The sequence below is a fragment of the Polypterus senegalus genome, chromosome 1 (genome assembly GCF_016835505.1).
Source record: "Polypterus senegalus isolate Bchr_013 chromosome 1, ASM1683550v1, whole genome shotgun sequence".
NCBI lineage: Eukaryota > Metazoa > Chordata > Cladistia > Polypteriformes > Polypteridae > Polypterus > Polypterus senegalus.
The window spans coordinates 181473679-181487031 of record NC_053154.1 but is presented as its reverse complement, the minus strand read 5'-3'; the positions used below and the strand labels follow the sequence as shown (position 1 = coordinate 181487031).

The window sequence follows — 13353 nt, the reverse complement described above, 5'->3', positions numbered from 1 at the left end:
GTTGAGCAGCTGAAAGAGATGCATACTAACAGTTGGAAAACCAAGGAAAAAATGATAGATATAGTTGAGCACAAGTAAGTTTGGATATTGAATGAATGCACAAACTGTATCACTGAGAAAAATTTTTATTTTACTATCACTATCTTAAATTAATTGCAAACTATGAAGAAGAGTTCTAAATGACTGTATGGTACTGTCAAAATAGATGGTTGTAGATAATACCCCCTCCCCCAAAATGAATTGTGTTATCAATTAGGTCACATAATATATGTCATCCCCTAATTAAAGTAACTATATTATGGCATAAAGTATGCTAATTTAAAAGAAGGTATAAAACATTTCTATAATGCTGTGAGCAGTATCTGAATGTTCCCCAAATTATATAGAAGAAGTATTCTCTCCATCCATCTTTGTTTCCGTACATGGTATGATACGATACTAGACTGGTTGAGGTCTGCCATATTTAAGGGCATCACTATGATGATTCGGATTATGAGCAAATCTTCTGAAAATAAATGATAAGCAATCTGGGAGCAGTAGAATTTTTCATGCATAGTGCCTCAGAGACGAAGCCTCCAGGGAAATCGAAGCAAGAAGGACAAATAATGATTGTCTGAGTGAAAACCTGCAATTCTTCCCCAGGGTGCAGGCAACCAAGCTCAAGCACAACGACGCCTGAACTTCTATTCAGTGAAAGTCAAACTGTTTGGGGGGAAGGGTAAAAAGCCACTATAGATTTAATGAGTCTGCAATTGGGAGAAGAGTTTGGGAATAATCAGACAGTCAAAGAATAAAGCCTGCTACATAAATCCCGATCAGCGTGAAAAGTAACACATGTGCATGCGCCTGGTGTTCCACCCCAACTCCTTCCAGAATTACGCCTCTGAATATGTAAATCAATATAAATAGCCCTTAAGCTCAGCATTCTGTGAAAAGACAATGGAAAAACCACAAGGAAAAATAGAACAATTTCAGCAAATACCAAGTGGAGGCAAGGAAAAACGTACAATTTGTTGGTTTAAACAGTGGTATAAACAAGAAAAGGAAGCTGATCGAGTGACATAACGTGTCGGAGAAACTCAAAAGCTCAAGCTCACAAAGTCGCACAGTGCCCGAAATAAAAAAGAAGTCATATATCAAAGTCGCCGTGAAAAGGCAAGTCGTAGCCCACTGTCTGAGTGTCATATGAAAGATTATAAGGGTACAGAGAAAAAAAAGGCACACAGTGGGGGAAAAAGCATGAAATGTCAACTTTAATCTTGAAATTTTCACTTTAATCACGTGGTTTATTTTGTCATTAAAGTAGAACATCATAAACTTCATCTTAAAATCGTTTAATTTACTAGTTTCACAAATACCATTGTAACTAAAGTAGTACGTTAAATGCTATGTTTTGTATTTGTTCTTCTATGTGCTCTATGTGTGTGAATCACTACGCGCTTCTTAAACTGGCTTTCTCGTTCTCCAACAGGACACAGAATCCATTACATTAATAATATTACAGCTCTCTGAATAATTAAAATACTGAGATGTATACATGATATCTTTTTCATAATGATAGGAATGTGAAAGCTTGTTATTAAACATGGAAACATGGTGGTGCAGTGATTGTGTGCGACCTTCGATGAAATTATTGCAGCAGTACTGTCTCTTTCAAACGTACTAACCTCCAATTCCTGTCCTTACTTTTCTTTCTCCAAATAACCAATCGATACACAATCAACTCTGTAATAGACGTTAAGCCATCTGTAAGCCTACAACGATGATTCTTCAAAACTTTTAAGTAACATTGAAATATCTTCATAGTACGTGTTTAATTATTCTATACATCTATCCTTCCAGTGTCGTGCCAGGCCAGCAAAAATAGATACAGCACGAGGTAGGATCAATCTGTGAACTAGCTAGTGCTGCAGCACGGTGTCCTCACATGTTTAATTATTAACAATACAGATTATTTAAATGAAGTTAAAGTTTTATCTGTATAATATAACCAACATATTCTGCTTCATTTTATCTTAAAAATGATATCGTCATCATATGTAAATACGTGCTTTATAAAGTGGCAAAGGTTGCGCAATATTATAACTGTAGTGCAAGTTTACAGTGAGGTGATTGTACTTATAAGTACAAACAGTTCTACAAGGAGCACTTGATGGACTGATTGACTGTGATTAAAGTTCTCGGGATGAAACTGTTTCTGAACCGCAAGGTCCATACAGGAAAGTCTCTGAAGCATTTTGCCGTGGCTGAGGCAGCATGTGCTTGATGCTGTATCCCGATAATTCTCTTTCTGATCAACTGCTGCTGTGATTCCCCACTCGGATACAGTGATATAAATACTCCGAGTGGTGCAGTGAGAGTAATATGGAAAAAGATGATCTGATGTGGCAACCTTTAACGGGAGCAGCTGAAAGAAGAAAAGAAGGTGCAGTGACAGTAACAACGCTATAGCAGCTATGGTATTTAGAATACTATGGCTATTCCCTGGACCACTATATTGTTACAGGTTAATTACAATCAGATGCATTACACTAATAAACAATATGCGGTTAGTTTCAGTGTATTTATAAAGCCGCGTCAGGAATGTGGATCTGAAAAAGAAAGATAAACCACACAGGAATAGTAACACTGCTTTGATGCTGGGGGCTGCCAGTCTGTAAAACCAAGCGCAGAACTTGTGTACAACAGGGTAATGGATACCGTGGAAATGTGCGTGGCTTTATGCCAAGTTTAGGTTTTATACATCGCGATTTGAATGTGGAAACATGCGTACACAACATTTCTGCTCCTACCAGGTCAATTTCTGCTACCACTTTAAAAAATCTTATGCAAAGCTTTGATGAGAAAAGAGCATGCAGCCCAATGTAATCAACCAATTAACAGTCACCCAACTTTCGCAAAATACTGACATTTGAAGATCCCTAAAATGCTATGTCTACTACACTGCCTAGTAACCTATTCCGTCTTTCTGTTGTTCTCTGTGTTAAGAAATTTTAAGAAAGTTTAGTGTGAAATTTACTCTTAACAAACATTTGTCTATGTATTCATGTTCTTGATGAATAACTTACTTAATAATAATATAAATAAATTATATAATTATATTTTTAGAAATTATACTTTTAAATTATGTGAATTTCCCCTTGGGATTAATAAAGTATCTATCTATCTATCTATCTATCTATCTATCTATCTATCTATCTAAAACATTTCTGTCATGTTACGTTTTCATTTTACTTCAAAATCTAATAACAAAGCGCAACTCAATCAAGCAAAAATAGCATAGCAAGTGCAAGGAAGTTCCAAAGCCATTCCATGAAAATCAGCTGTTAACCCCCACCCAGCGAAGACAATCAGACAGTTACGGAGCCACATCTAAAATTATTCTTTACACAGTATACAACAACAAATAACATAAAAAGATTCAACACAAACCCATAATGCTCACTTTAAAGTTACATTAAAGAGTTTTTGCAAATTTTTGAGCATATGCTAAACAGATCTCTTGAAAAGAGAAGTACAGTTTTAGCATATTTATTGTCTTGTTTTGTAAGATTTAGTCCTCTGAATTGTTCGATTTTTCCTTAAATGGTACCCAAACAAAAAAGAGATGTGAAGTGAGTCCTTTCCAAAGCTAGTGATCTTCTTTTTTCTCTAAGAACACCATCAAAATGTTTTGAGCTCAGCAGATTAATATTACTAAGACCTTTCTTCATTTTCAGATACTCTATGATGCATACAGATTGCTTGTCATGTGTTGGTTTGTTTTATATGTCATTTTTCTTTGGCTGTTAATTAACATATATAATAAATCAATTCAAATTAGCAGCAAAAACCGGTCACAACTTAAGAAAGGGTTTAAATGAAAACCTGCAGCCACAGAAGCACTCCTGGATCGAAGTTGGGGACCCCAGACCTAGACCAAGTGGTAGTGCAGAGCTACCGTTCTTGCCTCACAGGTCTGCATGTTTTTTCTCTGTGAATTTGTGGATTGATTTGTATCAGTGCAAGAGCTTAACTGCATATGATTACCTGTTTTTACACTGAATGCTGGAAATATATCAGTAATACTTCTGAATTAAGAAAATATGTTTAGTTTTTATGTGCTATGAAGTAAATAACATCCATTCACTTTTTTCATCACCAAACCGAATGCCAAAGATTCGAGGTATGAACTCTGGCTGCTATGCCACCAGATCGCACTGTTTCAAAATACTAAATCTATACCAAATAACTCAATCAAAACTAGACAGATACATGTATTTTCTTATTGTTTTTTGTCACTGGATTGCAGCACACTCCTTTCTCTATGGCTTTGCGATTGTGTCCTGTAAAGGACTGGTGTACCATACACCATGTTAGATACTTACCTTACACCTATTGCTGCTGTGATAATCACTAGCTCAAAGTGACCCTAAAATAGGCAGACTAAATTTACCCCTCAGCATATGCAGCCTTAAATGTATACTTATAACATCTGTTCTTGTAACTTGATTGCAAGCTACATAAATGCTTACTTACTCTAGCTATCACTAGACTACATGGGGCAAATGGATGCATGATGTTAACAACCACAGCAGGCAATATCTTTGCGATATAACACAGTATTTTTGTGAAATAATGTGATAATTATAGCAAACTAATGTAATACATTTAAGAAATAATGCTTCTTTTGGCTTGGTGACAAACTTTAGTACTTGGAAGTTTCTAACTAGACACAGTTTGAGAAATGGCCCAACTAGAAAATCACTTTTAATGGACTTATATCTCTGTGCTCTCATGAGATACAAAACATACAAGTATGTTTGTTTCACTTTTTGCAATATGTAGATGTAGATGGTGATACCATTGAGGTATTTGTTTTATTATTAATTATTAGGATATCACATTTTGTTTTATATTACTAACATTTCTGCATACTGTAAAACTCAGAAGAAGCAGAATGCAGCTCTACAGAGCTTTCTGCTCAAGCATTTGTCTCTTATTTCTAAGAGGTGAAGCATCATTTCTATTGCTATGGTTTCTGGGGGATGGCTGGCTGTATATTCTTCAAGAAAAGCCCAAGAGAGACTTGTTGTTGTTTCCATGGAGATGATGGAAGGAAGCCTGCTACAGAAAAGGACAAAGCTTAAAGCGTGGGGATACTGCTCAGTAGTGTGCCAGCAATTTAGCCATCTGCTTAAATCTGAAATATATGTGCTTATTGGAATCACACTGTTAAATTTATGCTTCAAAGGTAAAGTCCTGTAATTTAAAATCATAGATTTGACGACAAATAATTTACAATTTAAAATCCTAAGTAGGAGGAAATTCTTAAAACATGACTGACATTAGATTGCATTTATATTTTTCATGGTGGTTATTAACTGATCTGTAAGCTTGCTTGCACAGTAAACAACCTGTCAACAGAGTCTGCAATTAGGAGAGATACATAAAATAAAGGCTGATTAATTGTGTATGCCCTTGAATGTATAAGGTGAAAACCCATGTTCTTCATCTCTGGCAACTGCGCACATAATGTTCAATAGCAGGGAGTAGATAGAACTGTTCAGAGAAACACCAAAGCCAGATAAGCACTTTCAAAGACAAGGAAATATGTAATTCCACAATGATATCTATCGAATAACACTAAACTACTGTATGCTTTCCTTCATTTACTATTAGTATATACTGTAATGTGTTTAATGATACAGTATATTAACCTTTGATAAATTATCCAACCATTCATCATTCTGTCATCTGTGCCTGGTTAATGCACAATGCAGTCACATGTGCATGAGTATCAAGGCTTTTTTAGGTAGCTAATAATTTGCCCATCTTTGGAAAGTGGTGAAACAACATGGTAACAAGAGGAAAGCTCACACAATCTCCAAAAAGACATTAAATGGACCTAAATTTTAATCCAGTCGTGTGGGCTTTGAGGCAATAGCACTACCAAAATGCATATCAAAATTCATTTGATAAATTAACCAGTTTAGGTTGTCCTTATTTAAATATTTTGTGTGGTACCAAAGGAAGAAATGATGCTGGAATCATTTCTTTCCATAAATAAAATGACACTGGAATTAGTCTCTCTTTGTGCCTTTAAGAATTAAACCAGTCAAGTAACTCTGCAGTATTAGCAAGCCTGCCAAAACGTCCAGTTCAATTCTCATCTGGGAGGCAGAAATACAGAAAAGGGCAACTGTCCAGTTGAGCAGAAAGGGGGGCAGGGAAATGAAATGGCACTGCCTAAGGTAAAAGAACAAATGAACCTATTATAGTGTGAGGCTCTTAGGAGTATTCAGTAAAACCAAGGCCACAGTATCTTTGTTTACTCATTATTGTGTGTTTATCTCTCTTCCTCCATGTTAAAACTCTATTTATATCTTCCAAAATACTACTTTAAGTGAGTGCCCCACACCTAAATTAAAACATTTTTGTCTGGACCTTCTGATTCACTCACCATGTGCAGATAGCCAGTTTCACCTGCTCTCATTTCACTTTTGCTATAACACTGTTCACTCTGTTTTGTTGCTCTGTTATGGCCTTGCACTGGTTTCACAGTTTTTCCCATTGTTCTTGTAATGTCTTCAACATTTGTAATTTCAAGATAAACTTTTAGTTCAAATAGTTGTGCTGAATGCTGCTGTGTCCCTGTGTTTTCTGTATTATTTAGAAGCTACAATGAAGTTTATAGCAAAACATTACCAAACTAATTGCAACAAACGAATGTTGAACTATAATTTACAACATTACTACTTGAATACTGACACAAACACTACAATAAAGTCTGAATTGCCAATAAATTCAGACACAACATAAGCTTCTCATATGTTTTTGTAATGTTGTAAAAAATTGATTTGAACTATTTTGGGGATATTAAAGTCTCTAACATTTCCAAATTGAGCCAGAATAAGTGGCTATAGGTGTATAAATGAGTGTGCCTTTCAGTGGACTGGGGTCCTAGCTGAAGTAATCTAAATGTTGTCAGGTCAAGTCTGACTCCTCATAATGGTGGGTTCAGAAAATGTCGGGATGGATGTATGAGTTACTCATATACACTGCTAGGTGTATCCCTTTGATTATGTGATACCACAAATATGCCTGTGGAATAACAGTAAACTATACTTTTCATTTCCTAGTAGCATACACTGTGTTTTTAGTACCATCATATTGCAGCACCAATTCATAAGCTGCTTATGTAGAAATCTCATTTTCAGAAGTCTTCTTGTTCCCCTCATCACTGCAACAAGGCTTAAAAAGTATTTAAATATACTGACCTACATTTCAGATATGCAATCTATTTTGCGTAATTTTGACATAATAAATACTACATATGCAATAAAATTGTTATGTAGATTTCATTTTATTAAAGTGAGCATAAATAGTACATCTAATTAATCACATTTATGACCTAACTGCAGAAATGGAAAACATTTATATACAAATAGGACGACTGGAGGCTGCCCAGTCACTGTAAGTGAAGTAGGCTGCTTTTTGATAATTAAAGTATGGAGTAATTGGATTAAATAGGATGTTCTATAGATAATAACATAAAAAGAGGAAGTAAATAATTTAAACATGTTTATACATTTTAATATATTTTTAAAAACTAGAACATGAAGTTTATAAACACAGTTATTTCAAAACTTTTCCATTAAATATGGACCATTCTTAATGCATATATAGATAAATATAGCATCTGTTACTTCAACTGTGTTTTGATAAAGCATCACACTATGTTTAGCATTGTAGCACCAGATGGGCTGAGTCAGGGGTCTAGAAAAGCACATTTACAAATTTACATGAATGTCATTTTCACACTGCAATTTAGCCCTATACGCAGGAGCTGCTTTTGTAGGCAACAGCCTTCATTTCAAAAAGCAATTACTGTATATGCTGAAATGTGATCAGTCACAAATGCTCATTAACACCCATGATAGCTCCAGACCTGGAATAATTTATTTTCTCGAGGTGGAAAAGTGATATTTTCTCTAAAAATGTGTCTATTGTCTCATTAGCAATTGGTGCCTTAAAATAGAGCTATCTTTAATAAAATCTCTCTCAAAATCTTTTTTCAATGTACAAAAATAGTTGATAATCTAAAACTATAAATTAATGATGTAAACATTTGGTCAGCGGGAAGCATAATGATACTGTGGTCAGGTGCATTGCCTCACTGATCAAACATTCCAAGTTTGAATTCTATGCATGGTCAATGTCTTTGTGGAGTCTGCATGATCTCCTCATCGTATGCCTGGATTTGTCTTTAGGGTACTGTAGTTTTCTTTCCACATTCCAAACAGCTGCATGTTAGTTTGTTTGACTGTTTTAATTTGTGTCAGTGTGTGAATGAGTGGACTATTTAATGAAATGGTATCCCATTTATTCTTGCCTTGTGTCTGGTGCTGCTAGGATAGGCTCTGGATTTCTGTTACCTGGAAATGGTTTTAAAAAGTTTGAAAAAGCATGTGAAGGAATAATGAGATAGTGGTGATGTTTGGAAAGATTACTACATCAGTCTATTGTACATGCCATTTGTTTACAGGATGCACAATCAAAATGGATAATGTATGGGACTATGCTGTCTGTCTGATACAACAGGTGACTGGACAGCTCATTTTATACACCTGGCCCTTTAAGGGCAACTAGAGGGTCAGGAGTGCAGAGACAGCAGTAGCTGCTAGACTGAGTTCTGGTTAGGTACTCCTAAAAAATTAGGGCTGTACATGGTTGTATGTGAAACCAGGACTGAGTTTGGTTTAGAATAGTAGAATGCTTTTATGTGGTATTGTGGTTGTATAAGTGGCTAAGTCACACCAATAGATAGACTGAGGTAAAGTAGCGTATTCAGCAGGCCAGAGAGGCTGTAAAGGTGTTTTTCTATGTATTTGCACTCAGTGCTCTCCATTTTATGTACACTTTTCTTATTTGTTTTCTTTAAAAAATATGCCAGTTTTGACTGCCTTGGTGTTTTTCTGGGTAGGTTAACTTGCTACAAGAGTTGTCTCCTATTGTTAGTAAGTAATGCATTAATAGATAGTTTGCCTGAATGCTATTAAAAACAAAATAAATTAGTTGAGGCTTTGAAATAATAACAGTAGCAGAAACCAGTCTAAATAATAGAGTTGGACGGGACTATAACAACATTATTTAGGAAAGACAGATAAAATCAAAAAAGTGGTGGAGCTGCCATTTATTTAAAACAAAAATTAAGTTTTCTTCAATTAGATGGTGAACCACAGCTTAATGAGATGTTTGGATTCATCCAGACAGCACTGGGAATCAAGGCCTCATGTTAGGACTTTGTTACAGACCTCATAATTCAAAAAGCATTGCTTTTAATAATATTAATATATTAATATTGACAGAGTTAAAGATGCTAAAATTTGTATTGGGTGTGACGAGGGTGGACAGGATTAGAAATGAGTACATTAGAGGGTCAGCTCAAGTCAGAGAGGCGAGATTGCGTTGGTTTGGACATGTGCAGAGGAGAGATGCTGGGTATATTGAGAAAGGGATGTTAAAGATGTTAAAGATAGAGCTGCCAGGCAAGAGGAAAAGAGGAAGGCCAAAGAGAAGGTTTATGGATGTGGTGAGAGAGGACATGCAGGTGATAGGTGTGACAGAGCAAGATGTAGAGGACAGGAAGATATGGAACAAAATGATCTGCTGTGGCAACTCCTAATGGGATAGTCGAAAGAAGAACAAGAAAAGTGGTTACCTCCAAGGGTCAGTGCTCTTTTCAATATACATTGTCACGCATGTGCGAGTAGGAGGACATTTGATTGACCAAACAAAGGTAATTCCATGCCAGACCAGCCACGGGAAAACCTACCTGACTCAACACTGAAGATGTCACTTTCTGGTTCTGGCGCCCAGAAAGACATCACTTCTGGTCCCAGAACCTAGAAAAACGTCTCTTCCAGTTCCAGTACTCAAAAAGATGTCACTTCCAGTTCCGGCACCCAGAAAGACATCACTCCTGGTCCTGGCACCTAAGATGATGTCAGAAGAAGGTCACTTCCGGTTCCCCTATGTTACTTCTGGGTTAATCACTTAAAACCGCCATCTTTCCAAACCGGTCACTTCTCTGAAAAGCCAAACCCATTGCACCCAGGGATAATATATAGGTGGCTGAGCCAAACCTGTCGGGTCTGATCTTTTACAACATAAATCTGAACAAGAATATATCCTCTTTAATAAAACCCTTGTGTGCGTCCAGTGTCCATGTGTGTGTCTTCTGGTGAAGTGTGCATGCGCGGGGCCACACAGCACGTGTTCAGTCTCTTCCTGTGCATTCCCTGTGGAGAGAGAGAGACAAATATGCATACACAAAGACGCGCGCGCGTCACGCATGCACACACACAGGCGGTCGCGTCACGCACGCACACACACAGGCGCGCGCGGTGTCCGTGTGTGTGTCTTCTGGAGAATTGCGCATGCGCGGGGCCACACAGCACATGTTCAGTCTCTTCCTGCGCATTCCCTGTGCAGAGAGAGAGACAGAGACAGACAGACATACAGACAGAGGCGCTCGCGACACAAACGCACGCACACACACACAGAGACAGGCACACACGCACGCACGTGTCACACACACACACACACACACACACACAGGCGCGCGTGTCTCACACACACGAGTCACACACACGCGAGACACACACACACAGGCACGCGACAGACAGACAGACAGACACACACACAGGCGAGAGACAGACAGACACACACACAGACACAGAGGCGCGCTTAAGACACACACACGCAGGCCCGCGGGAGAGACACACACACAGGGGCACGTGTGCATTGTTGCAATGTTACTTTTCTTGGTTGTTTATTAAATTACAGATTTTTCAAATGTTCATTTTTTCTCCTGTGCTTAAAACTCATTAAAAGAAGAGTTTTTAGCGAGCAGGTCATAAGGCTATAGTGCAAATTCTTGCAGTGTTAGTTTTCTCTGTTGTTCAAGGTTTTCTTAGTGTTATTCAGTGTTTTTACATTTAGTTTACTATTACGCTCTGCTTTCTATGGTATAGTTAATTATATTTGTGCTTAAAAACTTAAAAAAATCTATATTAACATACAGTTCATACGGTCTGGAACGGATTAATTGTATTTACATACAATCCTATGGGGGAAATTACTTCGGTTCACGACCAAATCGGGTTACAACCAGAGTTTTAGAATGAATTATGGTCTTGAACCGAGGTTCCACTGTATTACTGTCAGACAAAATTACAGGCATTTCACGGAAATACAAACCAGTATTACTAAGAGAGGAAATTAAAGGGGCACAATACAGTGACACATATTACAGCCACATACAAGGTCCATTGCCATTTAATATAGACGGTTCATACAAATGTTTATGCACTACTGTTCTAGCATCCGTTATTTTAACGGGCTTAATGTCTAGTAATCAATAAGCTGTGTAAGTTTGCAGATGACACCAAAATCGGTGGGATGGCAGTTAATGTAGAATCAGCTAAATTGTTACAGAGGAACTTTGACAACATACAGGATTGAGCAGATTTGTGGCAGAGAAATGTAAGTAAATGTAATGGAATTTTGCATAGGAAATACAAATGTTAGATTTAAATACATAATAGGAACTCAGAATTTTGAAAGAACATTTTATGAGAGGACCTAGAAGTCACAGTGGATTTGACACTGTCTACATCCAGACAATGTACAGAACTGATCAAAAAGTCTAAATTTTAGATAGACTAAAATGATTTTAGGTTAATTATCACAATGTATGGAATACAAGTCAAGGGAGGTTATGCTTAAGTAATACAATGAACTAGTGAGACTTCATCTAGAGTACCGTATACAGTTTTAGTCTCCATATTATTAAAATACATTACAGTGCTAGAAAAAGCTCAGAGAAAAGCAACTAGGCTGATTCCAGGACTAAGAGGTATGAGTTAGGAGAGAAAGATTAAAAGAGTTGAACCTTTTCAATTTACACATACAGACATTGAGAAGTGATAAGATAAGGAGTGTTTAAAATTATGAAATGAGCTAGTATAGTGGATCACAAGTGTTACATTAAAATATGTTCAATAAGAACACGGGGACATGGTTAGAAAATTGTTTAATGGCAGATTTTGCAAGGATGTTAGAAATTTTTTCTTCATGCAAAGAACCATAGACACATGTAATAAATTACGAAGTATTGTAGTGGAGAGTAGGTTTTTAGGGACCCTCAAATCTCAACCTGATATTATTTTGGACAATCTACATGAATAGGATGGGCAGGTTTGTTTAGCTAAATGGCCAGTTCTCATCACAATGTTTCTAATGATATAATATTTTATTGTAACAGATTTATGAATTTAGAGCTTGCCTAAGTATGTTACAATAAAACACAAACATTTTTATGCATTATATTTTATTTTAGTATTAGACACATTTCATAATGGACTGCTAATATTCCAATATAAACACTACATTGACAATTTTCAAAATATGCATGTCTGAAATTTAAATTAATGATGAAATCCACAGAAAACAATAAACTATTCTGGTACACTGAATTTCATTTGTGCAGTAATACATAAAAAACGATTGCAGTAAAAATTTCAAAAGGAAATACGTTTCCTAAATTCTATCCGCTTGATTTTTCACCTCTCACTCAGTTTCCATGTACTTGTAGCATTACAGTGACTGAGAGACTGTTTTAGCACTAAAGACTGGGACATTTTCAAAAAAGCAGCCACTCACAATGACCACACAGACATTGAGAAGTATACTGAGGTGGTTAACATATACATTGCAAAATGTACTGATGATGTCACCCATTACAAAAATATCACTGTTCATGCTAACCGGAAGCCATGGCTGACAGGATAGGTCCACAAGCTTCTGAGGATTCATGACGTAGCCTTTAGGGCCAGTGACACTGCATGACTAGCAACAGCCAGAGTCAACCTGTCATGTGGCATCAGGGAAGCAAAAATGCAGTACAGCAAGAAAATATCTGGACACTTTAGCAACACCAGTGATGCACAGTCTCTCTGGCGTGGTATCCAAACCCTCACTAATTACAAACCCCCACCACAGACGTGTGAAGGTGAAATCACATTGCATAACTAACTAAATGACTTCTTTGGCCGGTTCGAGACACAAAAGAGCTCACCAGCACAGAAAACCATTCCCCCAAACCCTAATCCCCCACCGCCCCCAGGCGAGCAGGCCATATGTCTGGCCCCAGCCAGCGTGAAAAGACCCCTCTTTAGGATCAACCACAGAAGTCAGCCAGGCCAGACAACACACCTGGTGGTGCTATGACGGATTCTGCTGAGGAGCTCAAGGATGTCCTTGCTGACATCTTCAACATCTCCCTGGACCAAGCTGTTGTTCCCACAT

The 13353-nt window shown here is 37.1% G+C and overlaps 1 protein-coding gene across 2 annotated transcripts in view; it reads right to left on the bottom strand.

The window, feature by feature from the left end:
• LOC120535895 (mitochondrial glutamate carrier 1-like) overlaps window positions 1-13353 on the bottom strand; it is a 129420-nt gene that overhangs the window by 41548 nt on the left and 74519 nt on the right. The window lies entirely within an intron of this gene.